We start from the raw sequence: 17,787 nt of genomic DNA on the forward strand, positions 1-17,787 counted from the left end.
TTTTTGCATGAACAGTCTAAAAATATTTGTGGGATACCTGCAGGGCAGAATCAACTAGACACCTGCTTTTGATGAAGTCTGCAACATGACTAAAAACTAATTTAATTTACTAAGCATAATAAACATTGCTTTCTGTTGGACACACAACATTTAATTACATTTAGTATTTCCTGCACTTCAAGAAACTGCTTTTCTAACAATAAACAGAGCAATACTTGAATACAGATTCCAAACCTCAGCACAAATGAGTAACGGGAAATAAAAGAAAGACTAAAAGCCTAAAAAAACAGAATATTTTGCAGGCAACTGAAGATGCTGGAAGCAGAGCATTTATATTCTAATATAACATCTCTGTTTTAATTCTGAGTGACAGAATGAGATCATCTGAACCTACAATGCAGAAAACCTCTAGCATAAATGGAAACATAAAGTGCTTCACTGACAGCGTCTTTCTACCAATACGTTTGCAAAAACTGCTGGAAAGAAAACGCCATTAAGTAGTGAAGGTACCATACGGAGAGAAAACCAATTTCTATCAGTTATAAGCAGCGTGTTAGAGTTGTATCAATGACATGTAGAGTGCGAATAGTTAAGCAATAAACCTACCTTTCCTTTATTGTTCTTCAGAATAAATCTGTCCTTTTATACTTACTGTTTGGAAGTCATTAATACATTCTGAATTTCACAGGGTAGAGAGTTTAGTGGCTTAGATTACAGTAGCAATACTGATTCGAAATGAGGAGAACAAAAAAAAGAAAAAATAAGCTTCTTTGACCAACAATGAAAACCTAATTAAACTGGACAAGTGTGGGAAAAATAACAAAAGTCAAAAAAGACTTAAGTAAAAATTTAAAAATTCAGATAATTTTATTTTCAGTTCATAGAATCATGGAATTACCAAGGTTGATTCAAGGTTGGAAAAGACCTCTAAGATCATCCAAGTCCAACTGTACACCTATCACCAGTATTTCCCCACTAAACATTTCTTGAACACCTCTAGGAATGGTGAATCTATCACCTTCTCGGGCAGCCCATTCCAGTGCCTGACCACTCTTTCAGATGAGAAATTTTTCCTAACTTCCAATCTGAATCTCGCCTGGTGCAATTTGAGGCCATTCCCTCCCACCTACTGCTAGTTGTGTGGGAGAAAAGATCAAACCTCACTACAAGCTTCTTTTAGGTAGTAGTAGAGAACAGTAAGGTCTTCTGTGAGCCTCCTCTTCTCCTGACTGATCAATCTCAGCTATTTCAAGCTATTCCCTATAAGACTTGTGCTCCAGACCCCTCACAGCTTCACTGCCCTTCTCTGGACACGCTCCAAAGCCTCAACGTCTTTCTTGTAGTGAGGGACCCAAAACTGAACACAGTACTCAAGGTGCGGCCTCACCATGGCTGAGTACAGAGGGATGATCATTTCCCTGCTCCACCTGGCAGCATTATTTCTGATTGAAGCCAAGATGCATGGACCAACACACCCAGGTCCATTTCTTCCAGCCACTCTGCCCCAAGGCTGTAGCACTGCAAGGGGTTGTTGCGGCCAAAGTGCAGGACCCGGCACTTGATCTTGTTGAACTTCCTCCCAGTTCATTTGAGAATGCACACAAATGCATTTTTAATATTTTCATGAAGCTTGTCTCATTGCAGAAAGGAAATCAGTCCCTCAGAATGAAGGAATTTGGCTACTCTCCTCCTGGAAATGATACAACTCAAATTCTGCTCTCCTATTTGTTCACTTTTTTTCTTCTTCCTTTTATTTCCTACAACAATCTTCCTTAACACATGAAAACGGCATAATGTTCTTCTGTGATCCCAGAACAAATCATACAATTTTTTTTTTTTATTTTTATTCTGCAGGTCTGAATTGAATTGCTTCAGATCAGTAATGATCACTTGTAATTAGGACTTCCCTATGTCCAATGAAACCAAAAATAGGCATTGTATGCCAGTATATCTGAATGCAATGGTTTATACTGTTCATCTCTATCAGCTGCACCAGGAAATAAAACCTGGCTTTACACTAAAACGCTTTTTTTTCATTGTAATTTTATTTTTATAGGAAGGATGAGTCAGTGGCTTCAGTCAGAAATGAACTATAGCTGCAAAGAACTAATACATACTGTTCAAGAGTAATTTCCTGAGTTAAAACTGTTGTAGTGATTATATTAAAGAGTCTTAAATATATACGTTATGTGGTGTTCAGCCACTTCACTCTTGTTTCTACAGAACATTTTTATTCCCAAGGCTGCAGATGCAAAACTGTACTGCAGTTTTGATGGTACAACTTCCTTGCAAGTTCCAAAATTGGCTTCAGCACCAAGATAAAATCACAACCTGACATTCAAGCACTCTATTCAGCTGGATTTTCAAGCAAGAAGGGGGCACATTTGGACATGCTACCAAAAGGCAGCCACTGCAAGCACTGAATGGCATGGCTCACAAGGTAAGCTCCGAGTGTTTCATAGACAAACCAACTCAATCACGCCACAGCTGTTGGTCCCAGGGAAAACAAACCTCTCAAATGTTCTTACAGTTGCCAGTTACCTGCCCTGTGTCAGCCACACAAATAACTTAGTTTTTGGGATCTCCTGTGTGGTTCTTTTTCTGCTTTTTCTTTTTTTCCTGTTGACAAATCTTGTGCTCCATGGATTAAAAGACACTAGTAGAGCAACTTATCATGCAATTAAATAGGTACATAAGAAAACAGTGCAAACAAACTATTGAATCACTTAATTTATGGGAAAAAAACATCAGATTTTTTAGTATTCCAAATCCTTAGAGAAAAAAAACAGATGCTGAAAACCACCATGAAGATAAAGTTACCCCACAGTGTTCTCAAATAACGAGAAATAGCAATGTCAACATATTCCATATAAAAGGCACTGAAAATTTTCATTCTACAATCCCATATTAAAGGACCTGGACATACACAATTAAAAAGCTCCTGTAATATATTCTGAAGCAAATGTATCACTGCCTGTCATTCATCAGCAATACAGTTAATGCAAATAAGCTTATTCTTCACTCTTCTTTTTTCTGTCATACATGCAAAGTCACTTTCTAAGCTTGCCAGTGTACCATGACTTCTCTGTCCAGGTTGATGGCTTTGTACTTCTAACACCTCGTTTTGGCCTTCCCAACAAACTTAGTCCCCGCTAAACCCACATTTGACTTCTGAATTTGTCTCCCTGCTTGCCTGCTACAGCTGATTCCCTTTTCTCTCCTTCTGTAAGGCTGCCTACTGCCTTTCACTCAGATTCAAATCTTGGCTGCCCTAAGTCCCTGTTGCTCTGAGACTAGAAATCAGCATTTTTTTTACTTTTTTTTTTTTCCTTTAGTACACTCCATGTCACATCATCCACACAGGAGAATCTTAAATGTCCCTTTCAAAGAAGGATGGCAAGCTTAGGCTTTGTTTGGGTGAGCCATAGCAGAGACTGCCTAAATCCCCCTACATCTTCCTAGCTAAGGCACACAGATCACACCCTCACTTTTATAGATATTGAACTGAAAATGTACAAAATGCTTCTTCATGGTGAGAAGTATATCTGAAAAACTAACGGTAAATATCAACTTGCTATGTATTCTAAGGCAATGCCTTTTGGAACTACAGCTTTCTTCTGAGCTTCAAAAAAAAACCAACAGTACTTCTCTTTCACATGTACTCCCTGAATACAGAGAAAGCCTGAATGAGACTTTATTTAGGACAAAATTTGTTGAAAGCATTAATATTTTTTTGCAATCATTAAATGCAAATGCTTTAATGCCATAGCTGACCAACAGCTGCTAAGATGAGGTTTAAAAAGCTACTCTACTCTGCCAGCAAGATAGCATTAAAAAGTGATGTAAAAGATGACTCTCTTCACATAAAAACAAACAAAAAAAATCTCAATAGCAATTTTAATGTTAGATTACCAGCGCTGTATTCAGATGACATGTATGAATCCAAATTACTATTGAAAACACTCAAAATCATGCTAGGGATCTTCATTTAAAGACTGTTTTTCTCCATTAGCAGCAGCACATAACCCATCTGCTTGTTAGAGCATACTCTGCTGGAATATTAGCATTTTCTTTATTCTTCCAGGAAAATCCCCTGTGACATACTTCATTGGAATGGGATGAATCAATGATGAAAACTTATCAGCCTGGTATATGAGAAAACTCTCCTCTGATAGCAGACAGCTGAGCCCTGCTGTGCGTATCCCCTTGTCTTCTGACAGCTGGATTAGCCACAGGCTGATCCCAATATCTGACTCTGTGCATTTAACACACGAACTGCAGTAGGTGATCAGCTGGGAGAGCAAGCAGCTGGGAATCATCTCATGGAACACAGAAACCCATGAGTAGGAATCAAAAATAAAGAATTTTCACCTACTTGATGTGCTCAATCCTTTTTAAAGTTAAAGTGATTTTGATGAGAGCAAAAAACTAAAGAAAGTCAGGCTCCGCGAATCCTTCTATCTTATCAAATATTAAGCTATTCTCCTTTCTGGTTAAAACGTACTGGAAAGACACTATTACTAGAAGAAGATTGCATCTTAATTAAGCAAGCTGTTAACAACACAATAACCATGAAGTAATGAACAAGACTTATTTAAGAGCAGCCTACCCAGCTCCTGATGCCTGCACAACAGAAGCTCCTCACAGGCACCTTTCATACCTCTCACGCAGAGAGGGCAGCTCTGCCACTTCTTTGCATGGAGGCAACAGAGATGGCCCTGGCCTGCTGCCACGTGCACCTGCCTTTGCTTCCTTTCCTCTCTCCAACCCACAGCTCTGCCCAGTGTTCTCCTGCCCAGGTTGCAGGTGAGCTGTCCCTACCCCTCCAAATGCGTAGCCTGTCTTCATTCTGGCAGTCATACTGGCTTGTTTTTGCAAATCTACTTGCAGGGTCAGATGGTAAGTTGCAATGATGGAAGATGGCACTGCAGTCACTTAATAACTCAGTAAAAATATAATAGATAAAATATCTATAATATATCTATTAAAATACATCTTTAAAATATAGGAGCTGGCAAAAACTATTAGGGAGATGGTTTTGCCTAGCAGCTAGAGAACTCACCCAGCTCTGCTCTTGAGGACTGAATGACTTGGGTTTGAGTCCATGGTTCTGAGTTTTCATTTATGCCTTTTTTTAAGTTGTGCCATGGAAGGCTCAGGTTGGATATTAGGAAATAGTTCTTCTCAGGAAGACTGACGAGGCATTGGAATAGGTTGCCCAGGGAAATGGTGGAGTCATCATCCCTGGAGATGCTCAAGAAACGTGTGGATGTGGCACTGAGCGACAAGGGATGGGATGGTGGTTGGACTAGATGATCTTAGAGAGGTCTTTCCCAACCTTAGTGATTCTATGACTCTATGGTACTGAACATGTATTAAATTTAGTCTATCAGTCTACTTAATTATACTAGATGGAAGACCTCAGTTAGGAATAAATTAATGGTTTATCTTTACAATGCTTTCAAAATTTATTTGGTGAAGGATGATTTGCAGAGGTGAATTAATATTAGGCTTCAGAGTAGAATTTCCCAACAACTATGAGATTTCCATGCATCTGCATTCAAAAAAGCCACGTTATGTACAAGCTAGGAATAATCAAGCAGTATGGCTAAAAAACTCTAACCCACACACCATGTGTGGATGAGTGTGTGTTGACTGACTGATGTATGTATGATTAAATAAAACACAAGAAGTCCAGAATTTGCCTCTTTCACTCACAGAACACTACGTCAGTGACAACACTTGCAAGCAGAGGAGCCACAGTAGAACAAGTGAATTGATGCCATGTTTAAATGGAAAGAGAAAATTCAGCTGAAAATCAGAACAACTTGCCCAGTAGCAATCTGTCCTCACCCTTGAGAAGCCTCACTGCTATGGATTCATCAGCACATTCCTCAGCAGCATAGCATCTAGTTAGGTAAGCAGCTTATTGGAAATGACGTTCTTTTCAGATGACAGCAGAGACATTTAAACCATGTGTATTGTGTACACACAAGATGGACCAAGGGTAACTCCATAAATTTTCTGCCAATGGATGAGGAAGAGAGTGTGCGCAAACGTACTCTCTTGCTTTAGAAATAGGAAAATAAATCTTCAGGAGTGCAAGCAACCACACTACTTACAAATTTGGCAAATCTTATTTTCTCAAGAAATGAGCAAGCTTAGAATGATGAAAGGAAGGGAAAGGAAGAGAATACTGTCTTTTTTTTTTTTTTCCCCAAAACTCCTCCTGTTTAAGATCCTTAACCTATTGTCATGCAGTCCCTCTTTATAAGGCCCTGGCATCAAGCCCATTAGTCTCCAGCAATGCCATCTTTGCCTGCTCCTCCTCTCTGCCCCATCTCCCACCAGTCCTGGAGAGAACCAGCTTCCTCCTTCCTCATGGTCTTCTCCCCACTGTCCATTGAGGTACAGAAACCTCTGAGCTTCTTCAACTTCTGCATCCACTGCGCCTGTCTTCAGCTCACTATACTATCACTCACTTATAGAGTCTCGGAAGGAAACACAAATAACAGAACGAGGTGATGACACATACACTCTTTTTTTTTTTTTTTTCCCATTTCTACAATACCTTTGTGAATTGAGAAGATGGGCTGCCCACTCTAACATCTCATAATAATGTACAGCATTGTCCACTTTAAGAGAAGGTGAGAGAACAACAGATTTATTCCTAATCTCCAACACCCAGTAGGTTGTTCTGCTGTTTATGAATTTACAAGTAACTATCAACTGTAACATGTTTCATTCCATCAAAATCCACAGGACATTTCAGACAAAGACAGTCAAGATCATCAGACAAGATGCTCTCCTCAGAAAGAAATCCCTGATTTCACTTAGCTCTCTCTGATACAGTTCACCTCATCCTATTCACTCCAACAAAGCCTATGTTGCCAAGTGAGCCTTCTCCAGCCTATAAACTTAAAAATCAGCATAATGAGCTCTATAACATCAAGCTGGCTTCACCATACAATAATTCTGTATTTCCAAGTATGAAAATGAACCCCAGTATACGTTTTTCTTTTAGGTGGGCATTCTTTGTCTTGCTCTGAAACTGTATGTCTTCATACCTGCTAGGCAGTTTGAAAACTTAAGTCAGGTAGTGGACGGCAATAATTCATTTTTAAATGTCTTGTCAAATATTTTAACTTGTGCTCAAATTTTCCCGATTCTCTACTCTGGGAAGCTGGATGGTACATTCTTCTGAAACTTAGAAACTACACTGACACATGAGGATGTGACACTAGCAACCCCTAGCCACTTATTCCTAATCTGAAACTGGTGCAAGCAGCTTCAACAGCTGCTGTTTTCTTTAGGGAATAAGTAACTCCTCTTATCCATCTGAAGCTGTCCTGACATTGCAAGACTCACAGTGCCACACCAAGGAATGAACACAGCTCTGTTTCCTATTTCTTGTATTTCTTCAACTCAATTCTCCAACTACATCAGTCAGAGCAATAGGAAAATTCTGGCTTTTCACAGCTATTCTGACACCTCCTCAAGTTTCACATCCTACCTTTTCCTCCCAAATAAAATGAAATAAATGACTTTGGTTCAGCAAGAACTAATAAAAGGGATATCAAAAGTAATACCAGTCAAAAGATCAGCAAGGGAATTTATACAGTAAGACAGACTTGTGGCCTAAGACTTCTCTACCTGAAAGCTTTTTCTAAGCCTCAGTTGAAAACGCACACACAGTAGTGGTATAGAAACACAGAGATTGATGAAACCTCATCTGCATTTTGAGTGGTAAAATTGTTCACAAAAAGGAATGGTTAAATCAGACATGTTGCAGGAATGGCATTTAATGAGACAAATATTTAAAACAATAACACAGATCTCTATTACCAATGATATTGTCCTTTAAGTCAGAGAAGTCACTGGAATAAAAATCAAAAGTAACTCAAGAGGCTCAAGATGAAGTCTTTTTGCTCATCTGTTTAAGAGCTTGCATTTGTTAACTATTCCAGATTTATGCCCAAGTTTATTCTCACAATAACCAAGCTTCTCAAATGATCTTCCAAATAAATTCCACACCGCACAGCATCCGAAACTCATGTAACCCAGCTAAGCCACAGCTGAGACAAAGGATGAGAGCAACACGGCTGAAAAAATTACAATATATCTCACACTAATAAATAATTGAATAAGTTTGGTTTTTTTTTCTGCAGAAAGTCTCCCTCAAGGCATTTTGGTCTCAGAAGGGCAACAGAGATTGGAAAGGAAAAAACTGCTGTGCTAGAGAAGAAAAAAACACAAATAGGAAAACCACTTCTGCAGGACTCCTTCTAGACTACATATAGTAAACATTTATAGTACTTCCATTGGATATGGTATTTGGAGATACCTATGCAACTGTAAATCTCTAAGAAATATATGGTACTACTTTTAAAAAGGGATTTTTACTGCCGTAATAACTATTTTCAGATTAAAACAGACGTTAGACCTAAGTCTTGGCAGATTAGAGCGCTCATAAATTTGGGCATGCAATCTCAGTTGCCCTAACATGTTGGAAACCTGAGGCATAAGATAGTTAGAGCTGCACAACCTTCTGGGTTAATCTCTCCTTCCTTATGTCCCATGTGTGGCTCAGATTTCAGGTTGAGAAGCTAATTGTTCAATTCCAAGTTATATCCTCTTGTCTCGAATAGATAACTGCGGCCATAGCAGCATTATAACAAGAAGCAGGACAATTTGAAACACTTATCCATTTATGATTTCTCCATTGGCAGAAGACAGGTTTATTACTGTAGCTTCTTGAGCTACAAGTTCCTCCTGTCTATGCACATATTAATCTGGGCCCAGTTTCTTCAACATTTTGTGCAGACACTCTTAAGTGAAGAAGAGGGGCTCTGCCTGAGGAAGGTAGGGCCACCACTTCCATCTCTGAGGGCAGAGGGCGGCTGCAGGGAAGGGGCTGAAAGCAATTGGCACTTCTGCTAAGGCTGCTCAACATCCCACTTCATCTCTTACAACTTCATTCTGTCAGGAACAGAGCTGGGCTCCAGCTTCACCCCTCCCTGCTACAGGACAGTGCAGGTAAGGACACGGTGGTTAGGCAAGACTAAAATCCAGCTGACGGCCACAGAAGTAAGAATGGGTAAGAACGATTCTTTTTTTCACACATCATCCTTTTTGGATAGTATCTGAGTCATCCAGACAAAGAGGTGCTCTTCCTTCTATGGCTCTGGTGAAGAAGGATCCAGCAGCTGTGCTTGAAGAAGATGGATCCCTTTGCTATCCTACACACAGTGCTGTACTTACAGGATTACTCAATTCTCTCTTGTGTCCACCCATCCAAAACTTCCTCCCTCTGTCACACACATAAACAGAATAGTATGTCTGAATCCTAAAGAGCTTGAGTCCTCCACTCCTCTCAGTAATCAGATGCCATTCAAAAAATTCAGGCACCAAGTATGACCGAATGCAGTAAACGTGAAAACACCGATCTGGCAATACTTCTGCCAAAGCATCATCTATTACAGCCACCTTACTACGCACTGCCCCAGGACAGCAATGGTGGATGCAGACAGGTTGCCAGTCTGAGCTGCTGGTCTGGGTAAGGAACCAGTCTGAGCACAAACACACTCAAGATATCAGTAAATTTATGCTGATCAAACCCCCCAAATCCTACTTAATCTATTAACGGCAATGCCGTTTCCCATGATTTGGATGCCTGAGGAATACAGACGAGCCTTATACTGAACAGACATATGGCAACCTTAAAACATTTAAAACCCATTAGAATTAGAAGTTTGAAAGTTATCAGAAAACTCTGATTTCTGAGGTTCCTGGAGTAGGGCTGATATTGTTTAGTGGGTAACATTCTTGTAGACTTTGAGGCTTATTTTGCAGAAACAGAATGTGCCAAGATATGCACCCAATTTAGCATCATTAGAAGATTTGAAAGCTGAGTTAAATAATTTCATAGCAAAATAAAAGTCACTTTCCAAGCAAGCCTGGAAACAGAATCACCTCAGTGCAATAACAACACAAGTCTTCAATATATTATTCCTCTTCTATCCCACCTCACACTATCCCTTCAGATCTCAGTCTTCAGTCACACTATTACCACTACATTTTACAAGAGTCAAACTGGCAAAAATAAAACTAAAAAAACCTGCAGTTGAAACATCTGTTTGAGTACAAAGAGACCAAATTAGAACCCATGTTCATTATTTTCCAGGCCCAGATCAGTTACAGTGGATAATGAGATACAGAGGAAAAAAAAAAGAGCTGTAACTAATATTTGTAATTACTCGTACTGCCAAAAATTGTATTAAAAAGCAGCAACAAGGCTTATCATCATCTCTTTACAGGACTGAGTAGTTTACTAACTGAATTTATTTGCATACTTCTGCACAAATCAAGGTACGGATCCTGATGCAAGGTATTTGTGGAAAATCTCACAATCAATAATGATACTGTATCCACTTTGCAAGTCGTGACTACATCACCATTTTTAAATTCGGAGTGGAGAATATGCCTTTTTCTGTAAGTGACTTCCCAGCTGTTTGCATTTTTATACTTGATTTACCCTCCTTTTGCTGGAAAACAAAACTAGGTTGTAATAACGGTGTAAGGGCAATATAAACTTCCCCAATGGAGCTTTAAGCAGCCTCAAAGAACAGAAAAGATGTCTTTGATATATAACAACATTCACTTGAGAGGAAAGAAGAAGGAAAGAAGAAGGAAAGAAGGAGACACAATGAATACCACATATGTTTTCCAAGTGATTAAAGAAAGTTCAATATTTTATAGCTTCACCTGAAGTTCAGTGGGGTTAGCAGAAATGTGTGATGTGTTTTTATGTGCCAATCTCTACCATGCATTATCACGCCTTATTATAAAACAACAAGAACCAACAGAAGTTGACCCTAACTCTGCTGGGATCATTCTCCATAGATGCAATTGGCAGTTCCTGCCTGAGCAATTCATGCTGGAGGGAAGCTCCATTAGCCCCACGAGATTAACGATTTTTCTAATGGAGCTGTCTGGTCACCACTAAGCAGATAGAGACAGAAACACCCTGAGCCCCCGCTCTTGCACCCCACCTTCACAGCATATGTTCTTGAAGAGCAGGAAGCAGTGACAGTCCTGGGAGCAATAACAAAATCCCCCTCTGTCAAATTTATCATTTAACAGCTCTCTTCACCAAAACTGCAGAATTATGTTCACATTTTTCTTTTTTCTAGTGTTGCTCACTATCACACATACTTCTCCTACCCGAAAAGAAATCTCACAACCCCTTCTTTAGATGTGCAGGCAGAATACAAAAACAACTACTCTGGTCTCATGCCATGTACATGCGTTCTAATTTCCTCCTGCACTGTACCGTAAAAATCCTGTGCATCCCTATGTGACCTCGACTCAAGCTGTGCCCATAGCTGACAATACACAGCCAGGGAATTTTTTTCCATTGGATTTGCTTTTCACATCAGTGAAAGCTGAAGACTGAACAACTCTCTAGCCTTAACGCTTCAGGGTTCCCCAAGAGACTAACTGCTACTCTGCTCGTCTTGATTATCAGCACTTGCACACCAGGGTGAAAAGAGCAGTCCAAGAAGATGGGCTGCAGACCTCTTAGATTCTGAAGTAGCAGCCAAAAACCAGCCTCAGCGCGTGGCTTCACTGCTTGTCGAGTGGTTCTGCTCAGTGACAAGGAGCACAGAGACACTGGGTCTGTCAGAAATAGAGACAACAAAAACCTCCTCTCAGAGTTACCTCTCCTCTTCTGCACCTGCCCACTCCGCTTCAGCAATCCCACCACAAAATTTTAATCAGGCACAATCAAGACAATGCAGCATGGCTTCTCCTCCTTCCATGCAGCAAACAAGCCACAGAAAACCAACCGAGGTGCACCCCAAGCACTTGCATTCCCCAGGTTCGATCACCAGCTGCAGTGCTGGAGAACTCTGGAGCTCCATTCCTGCCAGCCCAGAGAGCTCTGTCCCCTGGTACCTACCCACAGCCCTGACCCAGGCAGCGGCTCCTCCTGAGGCCCCAAGTACAGCTCCCAGCCACGTGGGTCTGCCTCAGGCCTGCATGGCACATGTGGGTGTGCGCCTGGGCCCCAGCCCCCAGCCAAAGCCAGAGCAGAGCCAGGACCCCTGCCGCCCTCCAGACAAAGACTGTCCTCCTCTCCTCCTCCTCCTCCTGCGCTAATCCATGCCGCTGCGTCAGCTTAGAGGCTATAATTAGATTTGTGAAGGAGCCTTGTTGCCACTCCACGCCAATGGGCCGCAACAGTTTTGGTTAGTCACACCGGGGATTCCACCAGATAGGCCCTGCTATGCACTGCCTGCCCTGCTCACCTGGGAAAGCTGAGGAAGGCTGGGAAATCAATCCAGGGGACTTCTGGGGGAGCAGGAAGGCAGGGCAATTTCCACTGGTAAATTGCAGTGGTGCTTGAAACGGCACTTGGAAAATGTGTTCCGATTTCACCATTTAAACTCTTTCAGTTCCCCCTCCCTTTGCTTTTGCAGTCTTCAAAGCGAAAGCACAAGGTAATGGTCCCGGCTGGAACACTGCACTGTAAAGAAGTTACTGTTCACCTAGGACATTACAAATCTGTTCAAGCAGCAAAGCTAAAAGAAATCTCCAGAGCATCTGGACCTCTTAAGATCCTATGGCTTTTCAGCAGCATCTAAGTCATATTCTTCCTATAAAACTAACTTTGTGTTAAAACCAGCCAGCCAGTCCGCTCAGTGAGCAACACTGCTCCAAAGGGAGAAGCAGCCAGTGATATCCCTAGAAATTAATAACCTAAATATGCAGAAAGGCACTGGCAATCATCTCTGCCTACGGAGAAGAGTCATAGCTATGTCTTCCCATTCCAAAGGGAGTCTTACTATAAAAATTCTCAGGAAGTCTTCCAAAGGATAATCTATTCACGCCTTTTGAAAACAGCAACTTCATTCCATATTCACACTCCTACTCCCCTGTAACTGGCCAGATTTATATGTATAAGCTTGTTATGGCTGCTGACAACCACCATACCTGAGGATGTAGTAAGAGGCTGCACAAAAGTTATTTGGGAGAAGGTTAAAAAATACGTTTATTTCTACTGTGCCCTTAAGGACCAGTCGAGGAGGAAGAGAAACGCTCTTCTTACACACTGGAATGTGCTCAGACGAGGTTTTCCATACGCTCATGTAGGACCATGCATCTGTATTGGTTCTATGCTATAATGTACCAGTGATTGCCACATGAAACTTGCTTCACCACACATTCTTAACCAATTGCCAGACCCACTTCCTAAGTATGCAAAACAAACTGCTTTCTGCAGGTCACAGGAGAATGTGCTTATAATTGCAAGTGAAATGCTGGAAGTATCATTGCTTTCCCTAAGTCCCCAACTTTATGAAGGAGAAGGTGGTCAAAAGGACAAGAAGTGATCTTATTTTATGAGAGAATATTTGCGTTACAGTTGGAATTCTAGTTAAAATAGCGTGTGGCAGAATTACACAGTTGTAAAATTGTCCTGTAGCTCCACTGTGAGAACTTGCTGGAAATTAGATAGTGGAGGGCTAAAACTTTCTCAGCCAGATTGCAATATTCTATCCAAAAATAACTGCATATTATTTAAAGGTGAAGGTATTACATTCTCACAGATGTTAAAGCTATTACATTGAGTTATGCTTGTGAGTTACCTGAATGAGAGTAAGTTAGCATGATCCCTTGCTTATCAACATTAACACGCTTGCACACTCACTGAATCCAGAAACAGACTTTCATTTCGTGAGTCACTTTTTCAACATTGCTTCTAAAAGTATAAAAGCTACATTATTATTATTATCATTATCATGTGCACAAGGATACGCAGTGACAAATACTATTCTCCACTTGGTAACTACTCGGCAAAAGAAAAAAGTAAAATCATGCGGAAAAAGGGATTGTTTCTGGAATTTCCAACAAGTAGTCCATCTTCACTCAACCTAGCAGAATAATAAATTGCATACTGTGAGTACTATTGAGTGCACTATCTGAAGAGTTAATAGTATTAGAATTCCATTGTTACAATGTCAAAAAGAGGAAAGAAAGTGAAAAAAAAAGCAAGCGTCCCCATAACGGTAAAGGAAAACCTCACCCCCTAAATACAGCTAGGTAATAGGATTTTTAATTTGGTTTTCAGAGGCTTTTTTTTTTTCAGACAAATGCCATGCACAAAGATTTAAGCATTCTGAAGAACTGAGACTTTTTAGTATTTTGAGGTGAAACGTCCTCTCACTCAAGGCCTTCTCAGTCATGAACCTGCTCCTCTCCAAGAGAGGAGTGCTAAGTAAGTACCCTGGGATCAATTTTTTAGTTGCAGAAGGAAATGGAGTCTACAGCCAACTTCACACACTCAGTATTAATTCTGGCATGACAATAAAGTTTTCACACTGGATTTGTAATCAAGATGGTATTCAGTCTATACAGTAACAAATTACACTTTTCATTAAAAACTACCTTTTTCTTAAGACAGGAAACAAGACTCCTAGCTCAATGAAAATTCCTGCATGCCATCTGAGCTTCTAGAAAGCTTGAGCTCTCTACTGAGAATTAAGATCCTTTTAACTTGAAAACAGAACAGGCCAAGAGTTAACTCCAGCCCTGGAACTAGAAAACAGTGATTCATTCTAAAAAATCTTTCCCAGGAACACGCTTATCAGTTTTACTGATAAAGGTTTCTCAGATCCATATTTCGCCTGTTTTAGCAACCAAAGTTATGGCAAGTGTTCTGTTTGTCACGGGGAGCAGAGGCACAGACCAAGCAGCGTCTGCTTTCCAGTGCGTTGCTGATGGTGGCTGTCCCAGTCCCTCTGCTGCCTGACTGTGGCTATCTACATGAACTTCACTTCCCACTAGCCTCTTGGCTACCTTTCCTCAGGGATATGGCTTGCCACTAGAAATACGAAGACAAAAAACAGTTTAAAACCTGAAAAGGCTGTAGGCATGCTCCCCCTTTGAGATCTCTTGGGAAGCACATTACAGATGCTTTTCTCTAGACTGACCGTCCTGCATCATTAAAATATACATTATCCTATTTAATTTAGGAACTCTTATCCAAAAGAGATCATATTCTAAGGAAGAAATCTCTAAATACATTTATCGTTAAAATGCCTTTTAAATTGTTTCACGAAAACAGCCACAAGAGAGCGCTAATAGCAAAGAATTAAATCATGGGGAGAACTAAGGACTTGCACCTATTCAGAAAATAAAAATAACTCTTTTGTGGTGGGCAGGCAGTCTTATTTGAACATTTAAGTTCTCAGACACTTAACTGCTACAGGCACAATCTTCAGAAGCCAAGATTCCAGGTGTCTTAGCTCCTGAATGCTGACTTTGAGACACATTCATTGCTCTTTGTTTTCAAAGGGAGATTACTCAGCAGTTTTTTTTCATGTTATGCACCTTTCAAATGGCTCACTTAAACTGTGTCTCTTGAAATTAACCCGTTTTCTGATATCACCATATGTTTTTTCTGAACATTTCTATCTCACTAAAACTCACAGTGATGAGCTAAAACCTCAAAACTGTGTTTGTGGTTTTGCTTTTTTGGCCTCTATGCCCTGACTAGCTGAACATTTCATACTCCCTTCTTAGTTGCCTTTCCAAGAAAAGCACTGATAAATTCTAACCACACACACAAACAAACAAAAATAGTCATCTCACATTTCTGGAAGCAGCAAATGGAATGGCAGCATTTTTTTCCATGCAAAGTAAGAGGAGTTCCTGTTTTCATATTTTCAGCTCCTATTATCTTATCATAAAAGGAAATGACTTACAAAAAATTTCCCTAAAAAAAACTGACCAAAAATTTGAGAACAGAAAAATAAAATAAAACTGTGCTTAGTTTATGGACTTCTGGTGGAAGTGAGAGGGTTACAAAGAAAGTGAGGGAGTAATAAAATTAGTCTATTATTACTGAGATGTCTTTAAATGGAAAATTGAAGCAGTATTTTGACAGAAAAATTACTGACGTATTTCTATGATACAGATATCTATCCCAAATCCTAACATTTCAGCAGAGACTCATATTCTACGTTAAACATGTATTCACACCTCCTAAACTCACACAAATATAACATAATTGCTCTTGACCACAACAAGACTACATGTAGCATTGCTATTTGCTTTCTCCTCTGCATTTGTCGGGTAGCCAATCCATCTGAACCGTGGTTTACTAGCCACCATATCTGAAAATGGAGCAAAGAAGCCATGCTGGAAGGAGAATTATTTTGTTGCAGCAGAGAAGAGTAGCTTTTTCTCTTTCCCAGGGCCTAGGAAGTTGCACTTAACACAAAAAGAATCTGAAGAGATATGTAAAATCCTCTGCTTCAAACTGTGAGAACAAATAAACACAAATACATTATCAAGTCTTACTGCCCTTACAAATAATGGGAGTTCAGTCATTAACTTGGGCAAATGAGGATTTAACCACCATAGTTTCCTTCAGTCTTTTTTGTACCTCAGCCCAACTGTACAGGCTTGAGCAGGATGGAACAGCGATTTCATTTCTAAGTAAGAAATACACTGCTGACAATGAGGTATTAAGCTGTATGAGGTAAGAAATCAATCTTCCTGCCTGGTAAATTCACAATAGACTACCATGCTACAGCTTTCATATTCTGGAACTGTTTCTCCTAACTCTGTCTTGGGGAACTAGACAGGCACAAGTGGATGTCTGAGATGAGATAAAAATGTTGATCATGGGATTTATATTATATATATTACATAAATACTTTTTTATCATTATTTTGTGTATATTCTGCTACCTTTTGATTTCTAGATAGTATTGAACTCCTGAAGCCATTTTTTTGCCATGATTTATCAGAATTCCTCCAAAACATAATAATAATAATTTTTTAGTAAGTCTTTATCATCTGGAAACATCTAAAATGCTTCACATATTGAATAACTGGCTCCAAATGCTGCTTCAAGTTGGGTTTACATTCAAATAGTTCGGAAATTATCATGCTATGTATGCAAGGGGGTAAAGAAATTATTAACCTTTAACATGAATACAAAAAAAGGCTTCGTGCACCAGTAATGCTGAAGAAAAATGCAGCCTCTCACAAGGCAAGCAGCAGCAACAGCAGAAGGAATCGAAATGCACTGGGAATTTCCGACTCTCTCACTGTGACCAAGGTGAAAGAGCAGGAGCCAGAAGCAGGCAGCACAGCAGCCTTTGGACTTCACTCTCCACCAATGCCTTTGTCCAAGACAGAGTCAGAAGCAGCAATGTGCAGCCAACAGTACCAGACCAACCTGGTGCCCTCAGCAAGAAGGAACTTGTCACCTCCTTGGAGCGTGTGACCGTGGAAACTCTGCTTTGCTCATGGCCAGAAGGCATGGCTATGTGTTGCCATGGCTATGTGTTACCGCAATGAGCTTACAGTTCTACGGCTAGCTTACATGAACTGAACTTCCTTACAAACCACATCCCCAATATCGGCATTTCTATGTAGATGTGGTGCTTTCCCACACTAGTTTCAGCTATGATTTACCTAACCATGTCCAAGGTTATCCAAAAAATGGGAGGGGGGAAGGAGAGTTCCTCCACTTCCAGGGTATTTTACGAGACAGCGTGACCTCAGTTTGTCTCATTCCTGGTTGAAACCTTATGGCCACAGAATGCAAATCATTGAATCTCCACAAAGAACAACGCCACAAGCTAAGATGTTTCAGGTTTTATGTGGGAAAGGTATTTTGCTCAGACATGCTCTAGGCCAGATCATACTTTGAAGACATTCCCATCTCTTTTTCTTCCCCATCAAATGTCATGCCCCAGCTTGGCTCCCCGCC

At 40.3% G+C, this 17,787-nt stretch overlaps 1 protein-coding gene across 1 annotated transcript in view; it reads right to left on the minus strand.

Moving 5' to 3' along the window:
• Positions 1 to 17,339, minus strand: part of SHROOM2 (shroom family member 2) — a 67,930-nt gene extending 50,591 nt beyond the window's left edge. Inside the window, exon 1 of the mRNA XM_031557495.1 lies at positions 17,251 to 17,339. The gene's annotated coding sequence lies outside the window, so the exon portion shown is untranslated. The remainder of the gene's footprint in view (positions 1 to 17,250) is intronic.
• Between the last annotated feature and the right edge of the window lie 448 nt (positions 17,340 to 17,787).

Source organism: Meleagris gallopavo, chromosome 1, assembly GCF_000146605.3.
Source record: "Meleagris gallopavo isolate NT-WF06-2002-E0010 breed Aviagen turkey brand Nicholas breeding stock chromosome 1, Turkey_5.1, whole genome shotgun sequence".
Classification (NCBI taxonomy): Eukaryota; Metazoa; Chordata; class Aves; order Galliformes; family Phasianidae; genus Meleagris; species Meleagris gallopavo.